This window comes from Bubalus kerabau, chromosome 10 (assembly GCF_029407905.1).
Source record: "Bubalus kerabau isolate K-KA32 ecotype Philippines breed swamp buffalo chromosome 10, PCC_UOA_SB_1v2, whole genome shotgun sequence".
NCBI lineage: Eukaryota > Metazoa > Chordata > Mammalia > Artiodactyla > Bovidae > Bubalus > Bubalus kerabau.
In genome coordinates, this window is record NC_073633.1 from 75487882 (window position 1) to 75494435 (window position 6554).

Consider the following 6554-nt stretch of genomic DNA (forward strand, 5'->3'; position numbering starts at 1 on the left):
TTCACCTTCTGTTTGTTTCTATTCAGGTTTTATCTTCTTTCTGGAATGTAAGCTCCATAAGAACAAAGCTCCATTTCTTAACTTTGAAATCTGTAAGTGTACTAGGCCAGGAATAGGTGTACTACTAATTGTCCGTTGTATGGATTCAGTATTAACATTATCTCATGTAGTAAACATAAAATTGTCTTTTGTAGCATTTGGATGATTTATTAGGAGGTTTTCATTACTGAATAATATAAAACAAGGTCTCTAGCTGAAATACAACTTTATAGATACTGTAAAGTGGCAGACACCAGTGATTGAGGTTAAGAAATGGAGCCCTCTCTTAAGGGTAGAATTGTGTGTGTTAGAGATGGCAAGTTCTAGCTCCTGTGAATGTGGCCTTACTTGCAGGTGTAACCACATTAAGGTGGGATTATTAGGGTGCGCTCTAATAAGACACTAAGACTGGTGTCATTATACAAAAAGGAAAATGCCATGTGAGAGAGAAACAGGAAAATGCCATGTGAGAGAGAAACGGGAAAATGTAGCAACAGACCGAGATTGGAGTTAGGCACCAACAAACCAGAGAACACAAAGGGTTGCTGCTGCCACAAGAAAGCTAAGAGAAGGAGGTGACAGATTCTTCAAGAGAGCCTTTAACATCATGACTCTCCTTGCACTTTGATTTCAAGCTTCTAGCTTTCAGAATTGGGAGCCAGTACATTTCTTTAGTCACTCAGTTTGGGGCACTTTGTTTATGGCAGCTTTAAGAAACCAATACAGCCTTCTTAATTCACCAATTTTTAACACATATTTATTGAACATCTGCCAGATACTAATTTAGGTGCTTGAGATGCATTGGAGAGCAAAGACAAAAATCCTGCCTTTGTGGACCTACGTTCCAAGGATGTGAAAGTAAAGCAAATAATAAGAATTAGAAGATATCTCTATAGAAAAAAATAATGTAGAATGAGGTGAATGGGGGGGCTACTTGGCAATTAGAGTGATTGAGGGGCTTATAGTGACTCCGACAAATTAGGCAAGTATGACACAAGAAATGTATTTGGTCTCTACCTGTAGTTTTTGACACAGCTCCTAAAATCTTTGTGGATTCCTGCATGATAGGGGTGTTAGGAGCAGCTTACACAGAGCTTCTAAATCCCTTAGAATTTCCTGGGTAATAGAAGTGCCTTTTGTACTTCTCACCAAAAGGTGACTCTTGGGGGGCTTTTGGATGACTTTAGGATGAGAGCTGGTCACCAGAAAGTCTTAAGTCATGTTTTGAAGGAGAACTTTCAGCCCCACCCCTGCCTGCCCCATGCTCTAGGGAAAGGACAGGGTTTGGAAATTGAGTCAATAACTGATCACACCTGTGTGAAGAAGCCTCCATAAAAATCGCTGTCATACATTGTTCACAGAGCTTCCAGAATGGTGAACATGTTCAGGTGCTGGGAGAGTGGCTGCCAAGGAGAGAACCCTAGTCCCTTACCTTGGCTTATGCATCTCTCCCAGTTAGCTCTTCTGAGTTGTATCCTTTTCTGTGAGCCATTCTAGGAAATTAACAAACCTCAGGAGAGACCGTGGGAACCCCTGATTTATGGTGGGTTGGTCACAAATTGGGGAGGCCTGGACGTGGAATCCAGATTTCATAGAACATTCACTGTAGACAAGTTGGTCCCTATCCCACTCAGAACACTGAACACTTTTCGTCCTAAATGAGCGACTTTATCAGTTTAAGCTTTATCCCTCCTTTAGTCTGCTTTCCGAATGCTGCTGCTGCTGCTAAGTCACTTCAGTCGTGTCTGACTCTGTGCGATCCCATAGATGGCAGCCCACCAGGCTCTCCCATCCCCAGGATTCTCCAGGCAAGAATACCGGAGTGGGTTGCCATTTCCTTCTCCAATGCATGAAAGAGAAAAGTGAAAGTGAAGTCGCTCAGTCGTGTCCGACTCTTGGTGACCCCATGGACTGCAGCCTACCAGGCTCCGTCCATGGGATTTTCCAGGCAAGAGCACTGGAGTGGGTGCCATCGCCTTCTCATCATAGAAGGGCCCCTACTTCCTGACAACACCAGAAATCAGAGGGCGCCCTCATTTCCTTAAAGTGAAAGTGAAGTCGCTTAGTCGTGTCGGACTCTTTACGACCCCGTGGATTGTAGCCCACCAGGCTCCTCCGTCCATGGGATTCTCCAGGCAAGAATACTAGAGTGGGGTGCCATTTCCTTCTCCAGGGGATCTCCCTGACTCAGGGGATTGAATCCAGGTCTCCCGCATTGCGGGCAGACGCTTTAATCTCTGAATCACCAGGGTCATTTCCTTAGACCCTCTCCCAAATTCCCTAAAACACAAATCCTGTGGTAGATTCTAACACCCGCTTACTGAGACACCCCACAGGTCTCCCTCACTGCAAGGGGTTATAAGTCAAACTTGTTCAACTACAGGAGTTTGTTTATTGGTCTGTGTCAGGTGGGAGGAGAGAATGGTGAGCTTGCGCCATTGTGGGGTAACTTGCTCCAAAGAGGAACAGAGAAATACGGTAAAATTGTAGCTTGCAGGGAAACTAGGTCAAAGTTCTAAGTTTTGTTTTAAGATAGAGAATTAACAGCATGTTTGTATGTTGATGGGAAAAACCGAGAGAGACAAATTGGTCCTTTAGTAGGAGGAAAGCTAGCGGATAACACGCGGCGTACAGGAAATAGTAATTCTGCTTGGAACCTGGCCCTTCACCTACAGCGGCCGGTGAGTGAGATCCTGGAACGTGACTGGCTGTGGTGTGCACATTCTCTTCCTGATTATTTCGAAGTTCTTAGTGAAGAGGGTAAAAAAGCGGAAGTCCTACATTCCATAGTACTTAGTAATAATTGCCCTTTCGAAGTTTCACATCTCAGTTCTTTTGTGCTTTCGTTTCAAAAAGCCTCCCCTTCACCGGAATGTTAACTTGCTAATATTTATCCAACTGGATGGATAGATTCCAAATAAGTCCCACGAACAGTGGAAGAAAACCTGATTGTGCCCTGGTTCTCACAACAGCATGGAACATTTCTCACTGTATATTTCTCCAGAAGACATTTCCCCATCCCTACCCCAGGAAAGCCGTATATTGAGAAAAAACGTAAAATAAACAAGAGAGAACTTCTAAGTACTCCGACTCGCTGCTTTTCCATGGGATTGCTTAAGTTTTAGACAAGTTGCCAGTATTGAGGCTCCTAATTTTGTTCCTGATGCTGGGAGGGATTGGGCGCAGGAGAAGGGGACGATAGAGGATGAGATGGCTGGATGGCATCACTGACTCGATGGACATGAGTTTGAGTGACCTCCAGGAGTTGGTGATGGACAGGGAGGCCTGGCGTGCTGCGATTCATGGGGTTGCAAAGAGTCGGACACGACTGAGCAACTGAACTGAACTGAATTTTGTTTCGATTAAATAAAAAACCGTCCTCTCTCAGCAATAATACAGGAAGGCACAGTAACACAGAAAATCAATTTCAACTGTAAACATTGGCCGTTTCAGTTCCCTCAGTGAAGGAGGAGCTAGGAGAGGGATAGGTGAAAGGAATAGAACGTGTGCTTTTAAGTACGCAACCGCAATTTGAGAACTGTTTAATTTGCCAACTCGTCTTTTTTCCAGAGATTTGGTTAATATTGACAGTATCTAAAATCGGTTTAAAAAAACAAAAAAACAACCCTCGTGTGTTAAAATGCTGTGGAGAGACCTCGGACTGTTACATCAAAGTAAAAAACCAAAAAAGCTACATGCGCCCAACGTGGGGCTCGAACCCACGACCCTGGGATTAAGAGTCCCATGCTCTACCGACTGAGCTAGCCGGGCGCCTGAGTGAGGCGGTTGATTTTTCTTCTCTTAAAGTGTTTAACTATATTTGATTTTGTTTTCTTATATTTCTTTATTGGTATTAAAAAAAAATATGTCATGCTATGAGCTGTTAACTTCCAAACTGGTTTTAAAAATTCTTTAAAACAATTCTTGAACTGTACTTATATTTAGCAATTTTTAGCGTGGGCGTATCACAAGAGCACTGAAAAGTTACGTGTTTGTCATTACAGAATCACTGAATCTTTTTTCTGAAGTGTTTTAAAATATTTACTACCCGATAAGTTGTCTTCTTTACATAAACACGTATCAAGACTGTTCACTTTCTATCGAATGTCATAATGGATTCCTACCATTTTGGACACAGCAAAGTTTTTAATGAAGTTAGTTACACACGCGGAAGAACAGTGGAGCTTAGTTATTTCCCTTTAATATGATCTAGTCATGGAAAGCTAAATTGAGGAAGAGGAAACCGGTTCAGTTAAAATTAGCCTTCTTTCTCGTAATTGCCTGACAATTCAGAGATAAGACCTTCAGAGGCTCTTATTACACATCCATCCATCACAAAAGACAGGCCGAGAGGAAAGGATTGTAGAGTTTGAGTTCTATGGTAAAGAATTAATTCTAGGAGAAAAGAACTAATTTTGATCAAATTATGACAAGCTGAGATAATCTACAGAAACGTATATATTCTGAGATACTAGTGCAGTTCTCTAGATAAGGAAATCTGCAGATTTCTGTGATGGGAGTGGTATCTATTCTACTGCTCAGAACAGCAAGATAAAACCTAATTGTAAACCTGGAAGTCACAAAGAATTCTCAGGAATAATAATTTCTGAAAGCCTAAAACACAGTATTTACAAGTTAAACACATTGGGCATCATGTTTCCAGGGCTATTTTAATTAAAACAGAGTCATAAAGTATGGCATAAACTATGTTTAGATTCCTCAAAGTGCCCTAGGATTTAAGTAGAATATTTAGAATTTTCAAGCTTGAAATATTAATGCAATTATTCACCAACAATTTTTTTTTCTTGTAGTTGCAAATTCTGGTGTATTGTAACTATTTTATAACTTGGCAGAATGTACCTGGGAAGTGAATTTGCATTTATTTGCATTTTCAATTAAGTACCTACCATGTGCAAAGCACTATTCCAATAGATGGAAGTATAAACAGACTCTGATAACCTCAAAAGCCTTATCACCCTGTAAGAAAGATATATGCGTAGATTACATACTGATTTTATATGTACTATTTCCAAAAGTAACTTAAAATAATTAAAACACATCCATACTCACACTTTTTAAGTTTTATAATGAATCAGGCAAATAATCATGAATCTTAAGACCATAAACTCAATGCATTTTTCCAAGGTACAAGATAAATCAACAATCCAGCCCCCACATAAACAGTTCATCTGATAATGGGTTCAGAAAGAGCTCCAAATTCATAATTGTTAATGAATATACAGTAGGCCCTAGGCACTCAAATTGTGTTTATCACACACAAACAGGAAAGTTAATTAAAGGTTTCACTAGATCCTTAAACAAGTTTGGAGTACTAATTTACCTTCAAGGTGAACCCTCCTAGGACTATACTCTAGCTTTCTTCAGCATTGTCTTGGCCTCAAACCTGTATCTGTCTCCTGCATTGGTAGGTGAGTTCTTTACCACTAGTAACACCTGGGAAGAAGTCCTTTCTTGGCCTACAGTGTTCTAACTCAGGACTCTTCATGAGAAAATTGCAACTAGGATATTTCAGTGAGGGTTAGACAAATTAAACTGCTAGTCTTCCAAGTATATCCATATCCTTTTTATCCATTTATTCATGAATAAATACTTTTAATTATAATGCTTCATTAACAGGAAGAAGCAATTGAATTTCCTTTTCCATTTACTTTCTACGTTTAATTTTTCAGCAAGCCTGCATATCTAAAATCCATCCACCTATTTCCACCTCCACTGCGACGACTCTACTCACTCTCCATTACTGCTTGCACACTGGACTGCAAGATTTCCAACTAGTCTCTGTATTTCTATTCTTCCCTGTATTTATCTTTCTCCACACAGAAGCAAGAGACTTCATTTAATAATCATATCATTCTGCTTAAAAAACTGCTAATGATCTCATAGTATAATGCCAATAAAGCACAGAGACATGCTTCTAGTCTTTCTTCTGTAGTATAATGCCAATAAAGCATAGAAGTCTCTGTGCTTCTACTCTTTCATATATTTATCATTCTCCATATAGAAGCAAGAGACTTCATTTAATAATTATATCATTCTGCTTACAAAACTGTGATGATCTCATAGTATAAAGCCAAAAGGAAAGAGAAAAATTAGAAAATCACCATTTGGAAACCATTATCCTAAGAATCATCGGATACTATATTTAGTGGGTAAAAAGGTGGAGGAATAGCAGGATATTTACATAGTCTCCAGGTATTTTTGCATAAGATATTTATAAATTACAAAGGGCAAAACTGAAACTACAGTGGAGAAATCTAAAGCAAGTGATCAAAGTTAACATCACTGGTGGAACAAATTGACACAATGTGCCTCCTAACATAAGGTTCTAATATATAGAAGGTTACTTTTGTCGCATTCCTGACAAAAATGCATTTATCCAAATTGAATCATGAAAAATCATACGAACCTAAACTGTGGAATATCTTATAAAGTAAATGTTTTTTGTCAATAGCGTTAATGCTATGAAATCTAAAGAAATATTAAGAAAGTATTTT

At 39.6% G+C, this 6554-nt stretch overlaps 1 non-coding gene across 1 annotated transcript; it reads right to left on the reverse strand.

Annotated features, from left to right (window-relative positions):
- Window positions 1-3737: 3737 nt before the first annotated feature.
- TRNAK-CUU (transfer RNA lysine (anticodon CUU)) lies at window positions 3738-3810 on the reverse strand. The gene has a single exon. It is a non-coding gene; the product is annotated as a tRNA-Lys (tRNA).
- Between the last annotated feature and the right edge of the window lie 2744 nt (window positions 3811-6554).